The following is a 16,550-nucleotide window of genomic DNA, read 5'->3' on the forward strand; positions in this document are numbered from 1 at the left end:
AATCTTTTTCCTTTAGGGAAATTTGATTTCCCTTGAGGAAAACTACTTTTCCTCTGAGGAAATTGTTGAAAAAAGGGGCATAACTTTTTCAACAGTGGTGCTAGAGCCAAAATTTTTTAGGACAAATATCAGGGAACCAATACCAACCAAGTTATCAACTTCATTTTGACTTAACTCCAAAAATTAAGGTGACAACTTTTGCACTCAGCGGAAGTGCAAACTTGTCCCGGAGACTGTTCCGGGTTCTATACATAGACAACCGGGTCATTGTGTAGTAAACAACATTGACAAAACCGGGTGCTTCCATTTTGACATGACCCATTTCTTTCGTTCCATACGCAGAAATACAAGGATTGAGGTGCTCAAAGTGACTAGTTTTGCAATCTCCATGTCAATATCTTTCTTTCCGTATCATGTGAACAATTTAAGGAGAAATTAAACAAATTCGAGGCAAGATTCACTCAATTCGTCATTTTGACGTGCATTTTTACTTATTTCTCCGTTAATATAGAACGGTTGTAGAAAATATTACATCTCACAATAGAAAATAGTTATATATATATATATATACATATATGTTCTTCGATATCATAAAAATAACAAATAGATAAACAGAAAACTACCTTTTCTCTGTCTATTGATATTCCGTCACCGTGCCGGATATTAGATACCATCGAGTCCAAACATTTTTTGCCTGGGTAGTTTAGACACAGTGATATTGTTATAATTGACATTTCTTCATGGTTCTGAACTGTTTCAAGTTTGTTTTTCATTACAGATTGTAACCTAATAATATCTTATGTTTATGTCTATTTCACAGCTAGGACTTTGTCTCTGAAAAAAACCTATATAAATACATTTAGTTAAGTACCAGTATTTTAGAGCTTTCAGAATCATCATGATGGCTTTAACCGTCAAATTGTGAGCATTTTTTTCAACTATGATAAAAAAAAACTGATAAAGATTCATGACTTGTTTTGAACACTTTTTATGCTCACATCTGAATGCCTCAGATATCTTTTTATAGATAGTACTTGTTTATAAAATCACCCTTCCAAAAACAGTTTTATTATATTTCTATATTTAGGGAGCTACCATTTGATTTTTATGGGGGCTAGGATGAAATTTGAAAAAAATAGGCAGGACAGGAGTTTTGAGTAAAAAAAAAAGCAGGATGAGATTATTTGCCAAAAAAAAAAGGCAGGATGACAATATATGTAAAAAAAAGTCAGGATAAACTGAAAAAAAAGGCAGGACCGAATAGAGGGGAAAATAAAAAGGCTGCACAACATTTTTCATCCTAGCCCCCCCCCTCTAAAATCAAATGGTAGCTCCCTTATGTTTAACATGTTTAAAGTTATAAATTGTAGAGTGAATAAATCCCATGCTTCATCGATTTTACCGTCACAGTCTGTTGCATTGTAAACATAATGATTTCTACTGACCAAAGAGATTAATTTTGAAGTTATTTACACAGTCATGTTATAATACCTGGACGTTTAAAACGGTAAGTTATATATTTATGTTAATCTTGCAACTGATTAATTTGAATTTCTGTCATATAAAAAGATTTCTATTTTAAGAAAATTGTGAAAAGGATTTGATTAACTGAGGAATCATTGCTTATATAATTAACGTCCGGTGGTAGATATTTCATTCAAATTGATGACGATGTACTCATGTAAATGTGTTACAATCATTTTCGTAATATACGTTACCAGTGTATGTAATGTGCGAATCCTGAAATGTCATTTTTGTCGAGCCTGCGACTTTTGTCGCAGAAAGCTCGACATAGGGATAGTGATCCGGCTACGGCGGCGGCGGCTACGGCGGCGGCGGCGTTAGCTAACTTCTTAAAAGCTTTATATTTTAGAAGGTGGAAGGTCTGGATGCTTCATACTTTGTATATGGATGCCTCATGTTACGAAGTTTCCGTCAGTCACATGTCCAATGTCCTTGACCTCATTTTCATGGTTCAGTGACTACTTGAAAAAAAAGTTAAGATTTTTTGTAATGTTAGATTCTCTCTTATTATAAGTAATAGGATAACTATATTTTGTATTTGCGTACCTTGCAAGGTCCTCATGCCCGTCAGACAGTTTTCACTTGACCTCGACCTCATTTCATGGATCAGTGAACAAGGTTAAGTTTTGGTGGTCAAGTCCATATCTCAGATACTATAAGCAATAGGTCTAGTATATTCGGTGTATGGAAGGACTGTAAGGTGTACATGTCCAACTGGCAGGTGTCATCTGACCTTGACCTCATTTTCATGGTTCAGTGGTTATAGTTAAGTTTTTGTGTTTTGGTCTGTTTTTCTTATACTGTATGCCATAGGTCTACTATATTTGGTGTATGGAATGATTGTCAGGTGTACATGTCTAGCGGGCAGGTGTCATCTGACCTTGACCTCATTTTCATGGTTCAGTGGTCAAAGTTAAGTTTTTGAGTTTTGGTCTTTTTTTCTAATACTATGTGCAATAGTTCAACTATATTTGGTATGTGCGTACCTTGCAAGGTCCTCATGCCCGTCAGACAGTTTTCACTTGACCTCGACCTCATTTCATGGATCAATGAACAAGGTTAAGTTTTGGTGGTCAAGTCCATATCTCAGATACTATAAGCAATAGGTCTAGTATATTCGGTGTATGGAAGGACTGTAAGGTGTACATGTCCAACTGGCAGGTGTCATCTGACCTTGACCTCATTTTCATGGTTCAGTGGTTATAGTTAAGTTTTTGTGTTTTGGTCTGTTTTTCTTATACTGTATGCAATAGTTCAACTATATTTGGTGTATGGAAATATTTTATGATCTATTTGGCAGTCACGCAGGTTTTATTTGACCTTGACCTCATTTTCAAGGTTCATTGCTCAGTGTTAAGTTTTTGTGTTTTGGTTTGTTTTTCTTAAACTATAAGCAATAGGTCAACTCTATATGTTGTATGGAAGAATTGTTAGCTGTACATGCCTGCCTAGCATGGTTCATCTGACCTTGACCTCATTTTCATGGTTCATTGGTCAATGTTTAGTTTACTTGGTTAATGTTAAGTTTATGTGACAGTTGTAATAAAGCTTTATATTTAGGACTATCAACATAATATCAATGATTAGTAAAGAAGGCGAGACATTTCAGCGTGTGCACTCTTGTTACTGTATCCGTGATGAATTTCTGATGTAGAATGATAAATAAACAGACGATAAATTCATGATTTTTGAATAAAATAAGAAATAACTGTTTTTATAAATTCATGATATAGGTATGAGATGCAGTCGGGTTTTCATCGCGCCTACAGCCATCCAGGTGCAAAATTGATACACAAATACATAAATATTAAGAATAGTTCACGAACAGAGCGTGTAAGAGATTTAAAAGTAGCAGTTAAGTTTCATTTGCAGAAAAATGTACCTTTTAACATAGATTATTAATGTTGTATAACTTAAAACAGGTTTTGTTATTCAGCTTGTTGTTATTGAATCAAATTCCACTATAATGTTTTCGTTATGCGATTCATGTTTACTGTCGAATAATGATACTAGACTTTCATTTTCACTGTAGGGCGATTCATTTCTATTGTACATGCGATGCATTTTCACAGAAAGAAAATTTATTTTCATTATATATATTGTCTTAATTCAGCCAACTCTCTAACAAAATTTATGAGATTGATTATATATACATAATTAGTGAGTGAAAGTCTGAGGTAATATATATCAATAAATTCCTTAAAAATGGCATTTATTGCTAATATAGTCAATTCTATTTTCTCTAATAATTTGTCCAGATCCAGATCTATATGTAGGATAAAATTTATCCTTTCGTATGAAACGCCTTCATTGAATACATATATCTTGGACAGTTAAGCCAATCCACGTCACCGAAAAAGCAAAGTTTCTGTTTCGGTCTAAATCTACATCGCATATACTGATAAATTAAACGTTATTAGAGCTGTTTTCCTAATGCTTGTAGTTTAAAGGTGTGGGTGGCTTGCTGCTTTGTTTGTATAAATGTTTGCTTAAGCATTATAATTAAGATTGAGCAAACATTTTTACAAAAAAAGCAAGCAAGCCAACCAAACCTTTAAACTACAAGCATTAGGAACATAGCTCTAATGGATGCATTTTAGATAACAAAGAGAATTTACAAAACGATCTTCATTTCATGATTAAATAAATGGAAACGTTTTCATCTTTCACAAACAATTGACACTTGGATGACTTGATAATTGATATTTATCATGCCATTGTGTATACATCAAATACAGTAAAGAAAGTTCGAGCAACAGTCGAGTCACCTTAATTTATGTTTTAATTCCTTATAAGTCGGTGTTACAAATAAGCAAATACGCAATTGTAAGAATACAAGGAAATATTGAAAACAGTTTATTTTTACATGTTTAAATGGTTCTATACCATGGGGTATAACCGCCGTAAAGTTGATTCCGGACGTTAATCGCGATGTTGGTAGATAGACCGTTCTTATATTTTCACCAAAGACTAATTGAGTATTCAATGTTTATTAAAACAAAGTTTACTGCTAATGGCAGCATTGTATATCATTTATGATTAAACTACAAATAGAGAATATATAGTTGGTTGGCTCTTACACTAAATGCGACCGTATATTTTGTGATTTGCATGTTGTTGTGAAAAATACATAATGCGAATAAGAAACCCGTTGTTTTAAATATTTTTGAAGACATTTACTTGAAAAACTGACCTCAGAATTCTGGCACTGTACGATTCATTCTCTTTGTAGTTTGTTTACTTTCTTTAGTACCGTTCGTTGTACATTCTTGTACTGTTCGTTTGCAAAAGCCTATCAATATGGTAGAAATAAGTATGACACGGCGTGACAAGTTTTCAAAGCTTTTTTAAGCGAGTTCTTAAACTTTTAAAAGGAAAAATCGCCGTAGAAATACGTTACATTCATCGATGTTCTGCTCCAGTAAATTTTCGGATCCATGACAAGATAATAGCAAACTCACCAACAATATTTGAATATGCATGATATGAACGTGGTTATACCCGTGTACATTCAAGTAAGCATCTACGACTGGCTTGCATTTCAAATTGTAAATATCATCAATATTAAAGTCATTTAAAGACTATTTTCAGTTGTTGCATGTCGAATTGACATATAAAACAACAATGAAAATTCATCGCACCTTCAAAAATTCCACATCAGAAATGATTGCACTTACAGTGATAATTCATCGCATTTATAGTTGAAATGAATCGCATTCCGTAAATAGTATTATGGATTCTGCTGCTTTAATTACATTTATTTTGGACTTTAATCCTGTTATTATACATTAAAAAGTTATATTCTAATGAAATTTTGTTAAAACATACATTCAAATCAATTATTTTGTATTTTCAAAAAGTAAACAAACGCAGTTTTTCCCATCATCCTTTATTCTACAATAGACATATCGCATACAACAGTGAAAATGAACTAACTGGATTCACACTTTATATACACTGCGTTACTAGATAAAGGCAACAGAAGTATACCGCTGTTCGAAAACTCATAAATCGATAGAGATAAAAACAAATCCGGGTTACAAACTAAAACTGAGGGAAACGCATCAAATATAAGAGGAGAACAACGACACAACAAAAACACAACATTAAAATGTAACACACACAGAAAAGAACTATAATATAACAATGGCCATTTTCCTGACTTGGTACAGGACATTTTAAGAAAAAAATGGTGGGTTGAACCTGGTTTTGTGGCACGCCAAACCTCCCGCTTTTATGTCAAACACAACACCAAAACGACAACATCACATGACAGGACCACAATACAAATAAATGGGAGAAAATATAGGACAAAGAAACACACGAATAATAGCTAACAAAAGGTACTAGGCTTAAAATTCAATACGCCAGACGTGCGTCTCGTCCACACAAGACCAACCAGTGACTCTCAGATGAAAAAAGTTTGAAAGCCAAAACACGTACAAAGCTGAAGAGTACCGAGGACCAAAACTTCCAAAAATTTGCGCCTAACACGGCCAGGGTTTTCTGCCTGGGACAAGAACATCCTTATTATTTAGAATAATTTATAATTTTGCAAACAGTAAATTTTATAAAATGACTATGTAATAGATATACATGATAAAACCAAAGTGGGGACTAACTACAGAATAAAAACGGATACATTATATAAAACAACTTAATCCAACACATAAAAAAATACACAGCCGAGTTAGCCAAAGCCAAAGCCTCAACACACAAAGTGACGTCACATTTGAAATTCTAAAAATACACACAAAGTGACGTCACATTTGAATTTGTAAAAATATTTCCCAAAAATAAGATAGGATTAGGATTGATTAAAGATTAGATTTGTGTGTGTGTGTGGGGGGGGGGGGGTCATTTGTAATACTGGCATTTATTAATAACAATGAAAATTACAATACTTATTAATATCAAATTGTGGTAGTAATTGGATAATTAATTGTATTATCTAGCTATGTCAGTGTTTCTTCTGAATCAAACTGTAAACCAAATATATCGTATAAATTTCGTTGAATCAAACTAAAATCTAATAAATGAAGGGGGTGATTAATTATCTTTACCATAACACACGAATGTAACAGAAAAGACGTTAAGACATTTGACAAAATCCGACGAGAACAACAAAGATAACATCAAAATTAAATACATGAATTTGGGATAGAAAGGTACCGTGACACGTCTTATAGCAATGCGGTTTCACACTCAGCAAAACAGTCACAATTGGGAATAAGTCACGTTCGGTAATTAAAAGATCAGACGACGTAATGACAAACCACAATCTAACACGTGATAAAAATGTCCTTAGTTAGTTTGGACAAAGACACATCGTATGGATCAACCAATTTGTGATGGTGTCCGTAAAATTTACGGAGTGTCATTTTTAATCTGTCCTCCTCATAACTTTGTTGGAGCAGTTTCTGCGTAAGGAGCACACTCCTGTATATGAAGTCCGTATAGTGTGAACAAGCACGAGAATAACGTATCAATTGAGATATGTAAACACCATACGAAGGGACAGAGGGTATGTTACTGCTGAGAAATAGGAAATTGACAATTGGGAAGTTGAAATCGTCCCGTTTATCATAGATTTTCGTGTGAAGTCGTCCATCTGTGTCAATATTGAAGAAAAGATCAAGGTATGAAGCAGTCCTTCTAGTATCAGTAGTATCCTTAATTTCAAGTTCACTGGGATATATGAGATGTAAGTATTGGCTGAAATATGGGTTATTCAATGATAGAACATCATCAATATATCGGAAAGTAAAATTAAAGAATTTCGCAAGGTGCTTTTTCTTTTTGTCTTTTAGAAGGTTCTGAATGAATTCTGCTTCGTACGTGTACAAAAACAAATCGGCCAGTAGGGGTGCACAATTAGTTCCCATTGGAATAACGACTGTCTGTTGAAATATAAATCCTCCAAACTCAACAAATATATTGTCGATCAAAAAGTCCAGCATTTTGATAATATCATCTTCAGTATATTTTCTGGTAGATTCAGTGTGCTTTTTCACAAAATATGAATCATTGTAACCCAAAACAAGGAATTTGTATCTTCGATTCCCATTTTTATAGAAAAAGCTCTGTTTAATGAGATTGTGAAGTCGATCTTTCAACTGAGCATGGGGAATAGTAGTGTAAAGCGTAGAAAAATCAAAAGTCTTTATGTTGCTGCAAAATTGCAAAGATTGTGATCGAAGATTAAGCAGTAGACCTTTCGAATTTTTGAGAATCCACATCTGGTTAACACCACTGGTAGAATATATCTCATCACAATATTTTTGAAGCCCATCTTTAACTGTAGAAAGAATAGTAGTCAGTACTTTAGAAAGATGTTTAGTCGAACATTTTGATGACCCAGCTATGTATCGTTCTTTATATGGAGTTTTGTGTAGTTTTGGTATCCAGTATAATGATGGTAAATTTTCTTCGTTTTCTTTTATGTTGATACCAAAAGAAAGAAGGAGAGATTTGTGATTTTGTAAAATTTCGTCCTTGGTAAATGATGTTAAAGAATATGTAGGGTTACCAGTAGTTCTATTTATTCCAAGCTCTGTTGGGAGACCAGTAGTTCTATTTATTCCAAGCTCTGTTACTAGAGCGAGACGATACACGAGTCGGATATTTAACATTGTAGCTCACAAGGTAACGTTTCACTGGAAGACGTTTCAACATTTCTTGGTGTCTAGCGGTAATTTTATCAAGCAGTGGCTATTTTGCCGACACGAAAATATGCTATTTTGCCGGCTATGGTTAAAATATCTAAATTAAAGCCGGCAACATAGCATATTTATATAGCAATGGCTATTTTGTCTGCGCCGTTAATACAGTGATTTTTTTTTATTTTGCCAGTTCTTAACACTACGAAAATGTGCATTGTCAACATAAAAGAACACAAAAGAATCAAATTATTACTCGTATAGTTTAAAAATAAGATAACAGTAACAATATTTGAGATACATATACATTTTTGTAATTGTTTAAAACATTTATCAGTCAAAGTGAAAATTAGAATTTGTAAAAAGAAATAAAAATAACAATATTGAGCACCATTTGTAGCAATGAAATCATCAGTTTGAATTACTTCTAAAATCAGTCACAATCTAATGCTACATGCATTCATATATGACATGTATGAGTAAGAATAAAATCCCAGATTTTTTAACTGTATGTTGTAAAATAATAAAAGTTATAAATCTCATGGCATATAAATTTAATTTGATAAAACAAACATAGCTTCAAATCAAAACTGTTTCAATTAAATTTGCTTTTGAGATAATAGTCAGTTCCCTTGAATTCACGCATATTTGTAAACAAAATCGTTTTTTTACTGGCAATATTGGCTTCCGCTTACGATCGCTTGCGTAGAGCCGGCACAATAGCATATTTCCTATTTTGTCGGCGCCGGCTAAATAACCACTGCCATTTTATTATATGATGCATATTCAGGACATCATATGAATATACCATGGTTTGTACTAGACCGACATGTACCATGATTTCGATTTGTAACGTGCTATTTCACAAGGTAACACACCACTTTAAGATATTTCAACCTCTATTCGGTCTTGACGTCCAGTGGTTAATATTTCATACATATTCTGGACGACAGCATATAAAGTTATCTTGCTTTGTTTTAGATGGACCCGATTCCTGCTAAGATTTTTGATGTGCTATCTCACAAGCAATCTCAGTTTATGTCCGTTCCGTACGTGCTTCTTAATGCCTCACTTGATATGCACTTGATATAGGTGATATTGAGTGTACTGCTATTTCGTGCTGCGTAGTATGGAACGGAACGGATATACGATCTCTGCGCCGGAGATTATCTCACAAGGTAACAGTTCAATGGGAGACGTTCCAACCTACCCGGACACATCTTGACGTCCAGTGGTAAATGTTACATGCATGTTCAAGACGACAGCATATTGTTATACCTTGCTTTGTATAAGACCGCGACACTTATAAAAAAAAGAAGACGTGGTATGATTTCCAATGAGAGAACTCTTCACAAGAGAATAAATGACACAGAAATTAACAACTGTAGGTCACCGTACACCGTAGGCCTTCAACAATGTGCACAGCCCATACCGCATAGTCAGCTACAAAAGGCCCCGAAATGACAAATGTAAAACAATTCAAACGAGAAAACTAACGGCCTAATTTATGTACAAAATAATGAACGAAAAACAAATATGTTACACATCAACAAACGACAAACACTGAATTACAGGTTCCTGACTTGGGACAGGTACGTACAGAATGTGGCGGGTTAAACTAGTTTGCTGGCGCCAAACCCTCCCCCTAACCTGGGACAGTGGTGTAACAGTACAACATAAGATCAAACTATTTCATAAACTATTTAATAAATTATTTGAGTATCTGAATTATAAAAAAAATATCACTGTAATAAATTTCTTTATAACATATAAGGAGATGTGTTGTGATTGCCAATGATACAGATATCCACCAAAGTTCAAACGAAGTTGATGAAAACAATGAGTTGCTCGTTACAGACCCTTAATAAATCATAAATATCTGTATCTGTAACAGTCGCATGAAGACATTTAAATCTTACTGACATATTATTCTGGCTCATAACAAACAATGTTTGTGCTGAACTCTACCAACTGATAAATCAACTAACCGGAATCGTTAACCGAATGAAAAGTGTTTCCGTGTGTTTAAAATTGTACCTAAAAGATATTTTTCTCATTTTTTTTCATTTACTGTAGGTGAAGAAACGATGAATCTGTAAGTCAGAACAGAGGTAGAAAGACGAGAAATACAGCACAAGTGAAAGATGTTCGACTTTTTTTCAATCAACTTTTCTGGAAGCTTCGTTGAAAATGTTCATCTGTCCTGTATATTATTTTTACTGGTTTTTGGAATACTCATAGTTATATTATTCTTATCGATATTCTTGAAGTATGACCACATCAATTCAGACAGTTTATTTCTCGCTTTGATAATAGGATTTGTTCATCAAAGTTTTGTATCAATGAACTGGCTAGAATCAACATATCATCTAAATAGAATGACTGTTTTCGTGTTCGATTGGTACACTTTTCCCGTCGCCTGTTTCATATTTACTTTTGGCGTGGTGTGCATGATAGATTGTTCAAAAGAGGAGTCAACACCAAGAATATTTGCATATAGAGTTTACATTTCTGCGGTTTTACTGCTAGTTTTTGTAATGGGAATTTACGGATTCAGTACCCAACATGCAAATTATTATAACTTGAAGTTTCACAAAGCAGGATTTTTAGGCAACATGATTAAAATCGTGAGTTACGCTTTGGAATATGTTTTAGTTTATGCTCCTATTACTGTGATCCTGCTCTGGAACATGAAGAGATGTGGGCCTATTAGCAGTCAACAAGGTAAATATATGTTAATTATTTCCTTATACATATATGAGGGTCTAGATGGGGGTCTTGATTTTTGTATTCTTTAATTTGTATGCCATTATTCTCTTTATATATTAGCACCCCATCATTCGCTATTCTTTATGTTTCGGCCTAATTTTCTTCTATTTTCTTTCCCTTTATTTTTATTTGTTTTTTTTCCATTATGATTTATTCCGTAAGCTCCATCCAGACAATCTAATATAAGTTATTCTTTGAGGGATAAATTTAGAATTTGGGGTATGCCTTAATAAGATAGCAACTCCGTTAAATATAGATAATGGTCAATGTATATGCCTAAACAATGTGTCGAGCATTAATTATAAATAGCCAAAGTTCCAAAACTAGTTATGATACAATTTTCCAGAGACTTTCTAAGATCTCCCATCAAAACCAACAGAAACATTAAACTTTAATCAAAGACAATCACCTGCAATGCTCAAGATTCGTTATGGTAATCCGCATTTACTTTTTTTTCAGGTGGACATCACGAGCAGTGTATGACGTGTGATAATAATATTATAGTACAACGATATATCTTAATGTTTATGTTGTTTGTGATTTGGATCGTGAGACCAATTTTTTGGATTATAAACTTCCATTACAATTTTTTGACACAAGATTTTATTCCTAGCATGACAGTGTGTATGGTGTATATTTTTTTACTCTGGGATTTTGGTATTTTCTACTTGAAGGACTTGTTATATACATTTACATGTTCTTAGAGCAATCCATCAATTCAAATACCAGAAAAGTGTTAACTTACGATCATTATTAACTGAGAAATAGATCTAATACTGAAAACTTCACATGAACAAGTGTAAAAATGATGTCATGGGATCTACCTCCATTCAACTGTTTGCCATCCGGGGTGAAATGTGAGGATTTTGATATTAGTTACCACTATAGGAGGACATATGTCTCACCATCCGCATGATATACTCTGAACAATATTCTAATTTGAAATAACATTAGGTAATATTTTGTGATCTACGATTACGTGCACATTCATACATTCAATCTTAACAGTTTTTGTCTCCCGCGGTCATTTGCCAAAACAGTCTAAATGCACACCAGTGTTATTTATTGTTTTCTTTTTGTGAATTTAGAAAATACACTAGGGTGAAGGTTGGCGCCTGTTAAAACGTTTAAACCCGCTGCATTTGTTTGCACCTGTCCTAAGTCAGGAACCTGTTTCAGTGGTTGTCGTTTGTTGATGTGGTTCTCGTTTCTCGTTTTTAATATAGATTAGACCGTTGGTTTTCCTGTTTGAATTGTTTTACACTAGTCATTTTGGTATTCTCCGTGTTGAAGGCCGTACTTTGACCTATAATTGTTTACTTTTTACACATTGTAACTTGGCCTCATTGGTACTTATACCACATCTTATTTCTAATAAATGTTTGTGAATTTAAAAATAAGTGTGATAATAGACTTTATACGCTGTGACACGTCCGGTCTGTGTTTTCGATAGATGTTTTCTGCTTTGTATCGATCTGATGAGTTAAGCCTTTTCAATTTTTTTTATAGTTTGTTCTTATGTTGACTGTACTGTTACACCGCTGTCCCAAGTTAGGGGGGTTTGGCGCCAGCAAACTAGTTTACCCCCGCCACATTATATGTGCCTGTCCCACGTCAGGAGCCTGTTCTTCAGTGGTTGTCGTTGGTTTGTGTCTGTCATATTTATTTTACGTAAATTGTTTTGTTGTAAATTAGGCTGTTATTTTTCTCATTTGAATTGTTTCATATTTTTCATAGCCTACTGTACGGTATGGGTTTTTCTCATTGTTGAAGGCCGTACGGTTGCCTATAATTGTTTACATCCACTTCATTTGAACTTTGGTGGATAGTTGTCTCATTGGCAATCATGCCACATCTCCTTATTTTTAAAATTATGATTAAAGAAATACATTTTAGAATAGAATAATCATGATGCTTAAAAAAGTATAACTGACATACCTATTGTGTCTGTTTGTTTTGTTCACACATTGTTGTCAATATAATGGAATTTGATGCGACTGTCCTACAAGTGAGAGGTTTAGCTAGCTTTTAAACCAGGTTTAATCCACCATTTTCTACACAAGAAAATGCCTGTTCCAAGTCAGGAATATGACAGTTGTTATCCATTCGTTTGATGTGTTTGAGCTTTTGATTTTGCCATTTGATTGGGGACTTTCCTTTTTGAATTTTCCTCGGAGTTCAGTATTTTTGTGATTTTACTTTTTACATGACATATGATTTAAAAGAAATAAAAGTATGACATGACACTACTTCTCACACTAAAATATGTTACGTTTACATGATTTAGGCCCGAGACAGTTACTCCATCTGTAGCAAAAAGATTTGGATAGAAGCAATAATTTACTTACATATTTAAGCTAGAAACTTACAAAGCTTCAATTTGTTAATCATGATTATGCGAGTACACACCAAATACAATGAAATATCCCACATTTCCTTTTCGTTATGCTCAAAATCAGGTCAACATCTGTATTATTATTATAGAAAAGTAGAATTTCTTTAAATTTAAGGGTTGTCTTTCAACCGGACAAATAAGATCATAACTTCAAAAACTTCACCAGATTGTCTGGTAACGGATATATTTTTCAATTAAGATTGAAGCAGTTCATGTACTTGCTAGCTGTATAATTCATCCGACAGCTGGCAGCCACTTTTAGCATCCAATCAAGTAGGCAGCCACTTATTTCAAGCACCCAATTTTTATTACATGAAAAATTGTATAAATAAAGGCAACAGTAGTATACGCTGTTCAATAGTCATAAATCGATTAGGCGAAAACAAATCCGGGTCACAAACCAAAACCGAGGGAAACACATCAACTATAAGAGGAAAACAATGAAACAACAGAAACACTGATCTGCTACAAAAACAAACGCTAACATACATAGAAACGGAATATTTGATAACAACTGTCATATGCCTGACTTGGTACAGAACATTTTAAGAAAAAATGGTGGGTTGAACCTGGTTTTATGGCTAGCCAAGCCTCCCGTGTATATGGCAATGTTGAAAATACCGCTGAAATGACAACATTACGTGACATGAATACAGTACAAATAACCGCTAAAACACTCAGGACAGAAAAATACATAAATAAATAATATGATAGTACATTACAACATGTATACCACAGAATAACAACGGACACCTCCCATGGATTTACGACAGTACACAAGTACACCACAATAGAAGTATGAACTGTGTGTCACACGAATGTATCAACGCCACAAAAAGTGACGTATTTTTTGTGACGTTTATTTTATCACAGGTAAATTTCTAAAAATAGAATATAAAATTTGGATTGAGTTTGTAATGGTGTTATTTTATGTATTTTCTAACCATTACAAGAATAAGACAAAAAAATTCAACAATTTGAGATCATGTTTCTTTTTTTGTGTGTCTTGTTTTTATTCCACACAATCAGCAGACTCAGAACATTTAAGAAATAGACAATGGAATAATCTAACGTTTTTTAACTACAAATTTCATTTTAAATACATGATTTATGTACGTGGAAATGAAATATGTTTAATTCAGAGCCAAGAGGGTATCACAATTACAACAAACAAGGTGTTTATTACAGTTTTAGTGTAATTGTTAAAGCAATGAAGGGAAAACGGTACTATTACATTTTCCCAGCATTAGGTTGGCCTCTTGTGTACCCAAGGCAGGTGAAGGAAGTCAACTTAGGAGCGCTGTGATTGGATGTTAGGGTACAATATATTTTTTTTATTTATCTATGAATAACTGCAGTGTGTATATTTACAATATAAATTTTGAAACCTATTGAAATATTTTCTAGAGAATTATTCGAAAAGACTTCAAAAATTTCATAAATTTGGTGTAAAATGAAGGTGGGCATGGATAACATTAACAAGCTCCGTTGGAAGTTGGTCGTGATACTATTTGGCTTCAATTTTTAAAACAGAATAATAAAGTACTAACACCACACATAACTGTTTTATCCGGGTTTTTATTATAAAAAGTGGTAAATTTAGAAAATGTTAGTATTGTCGCCTATGGCAGAATAAATAGTACCGTTTTCCCTGAAGGGTCTTAAGCCCGAACTGAAAAGTGTGTCAATATCACACTTAAACTCAACCCTGTCGCCAGCTCAAGTAATGATATCAATGAAAAGTTCTAGATGAATAGTTCTTTTAAACAACTTCAAATGCTATTTTTAAACCAATTAAGGACATTTACCTTCGTAAAAACATTGGTTTATATTACAGTCACATTTTCTCGTCCTGGTAATTTATGCATGTAATATTTGCTACTTGACATTAAACAATAATATCGTCATCGTTTTCGTTGACCAAGCAATTTAGACATCAAAGTTAAACTTATCGCTTTTGTTGTGTTCAAATTCATGTATAAATATTTCACCAATTATTTAAAAATTATCCTTCATAAACATTTTTATTACATCATAATTTATTTGTAGGTCTTAAGCGTTCAACTGCATAATCAATACATTCCTCGATGTAACAAAACATGTTGCATTATAAAAAAAAGAGAAAAACTTTTCGTAGAATATGATTTAAAATTGTTTATTGATGAAGTATCACAAAACTGTTTAAGACGGCAAGTTATATATCTTTGTTAATCTGGCATATGATCAATCTGATTTCACCATAAAGATTTTTTTATTAGTAAAAATGATTTGATTTACTGATTGTTAGTTGCTTGACATCCAATGGTAATTATATTCTGAATATTTAGGAAGATAACGTGTTAATATCAGAATACATTTAACTAGAGAAAGGCTATTTGAAATGGATGTTTAACACTTGATTCTTCACGGTAACAGTTCACTTGAACACTTTTTAACCAACACATCTTGACGTCCAGCAGGACATAGCTCATACGGTGTATATTCAGGACAACATCAGGTTAATATACCTGACTTTGTACTAGACCGACTGCTTCCTGTAGATTTTTAACGTGTTTGCTAACTAGATAACAGTTCACGGAACAATATTGGAACCTTCCTGGACACATTATTCCTACTCCAAACTAACCAAATGTTACTCTAACTGTTACGAACGTTCTAAATAATCAATCGGCAACAGTTTCCGTAAGTTGGATATCAAATGTGTCAGTGTGTTAACATCTGTACTGACTTTTTGTATAAATAAGCTGAAATTAGATCAGTAGTTAAGTCACAACAAGAGGGGAAAAGAAAAGAATAACAGATTTGAAATGTTCATCTTTTCATCAATCATCTTGTCCAGAAGCGTCTTTCAATATTTTCAACTAGCCGGCATTGCTTTGACTCTGGTTTTCGGAATGCTGATATTGATAGCTCTTCCTTTGAACTTTTTGAAGCACAATCACAAACTTTCAAACAGTTTATTTCTTGTTTTGTTAATTGGATTTTTTCATGAAAGTTTTGCGTCCATGACCTGGCTAAAATCAACATATCATTTATATGGCATTAGTCCTTTTGTGTTAGATAGCTTCACATTCCCCGTCGCCTGTTTTATATTAACACTTGGTGTATTGTGTATGACAGAATGTTCAAAAGAGGAATTACGAACAAGTACATTTGCATATGGAGTTAACATATCTATGGTTTTGCTACTAGTTTTTGGAATG

The 16,550-nt window shown here is 33.5% G+C and overlaps 1 long non-coding RNA gene across 1 annotated transcript; it reads left to right on the plus strand.

The window, feature by feature from the left end:
* Positions 1 to 1,421: 1,421 nt before the first annotated feature.
* Positions 1,422 to 12,151, plus strand: LOC127717728 (uncharacterized). Its single transcript, XR_007989321.1, has 3 exons — positions 1,422 to 1,507; positions 10,260 to 10,907; positions 11,412 to 12,151. It is a non-coding gene; the product is annotated as an uncharacterized LOC127717728 (long non-coding RNA).
* Positions 12,152 to 16,550: the final 4,399 nt, after the last annotated feature.

Source organism: Mytilus californianus, unplaced genomic scaffold (genome assembly GCF_021869535.1).
Source record: "Mytilus californianus isolate M0D057914Y unplaced genomic scaffold, xbMytCali1.0.p SCAF_10, whole genome shotgun sequence".
Classification (NCBI taxonomy): Eukaryota; Metazoa; Mollusca; class Bivalvia; order Mytilida; family Mytilidae; genus Mytilus; species Mytilus californianus.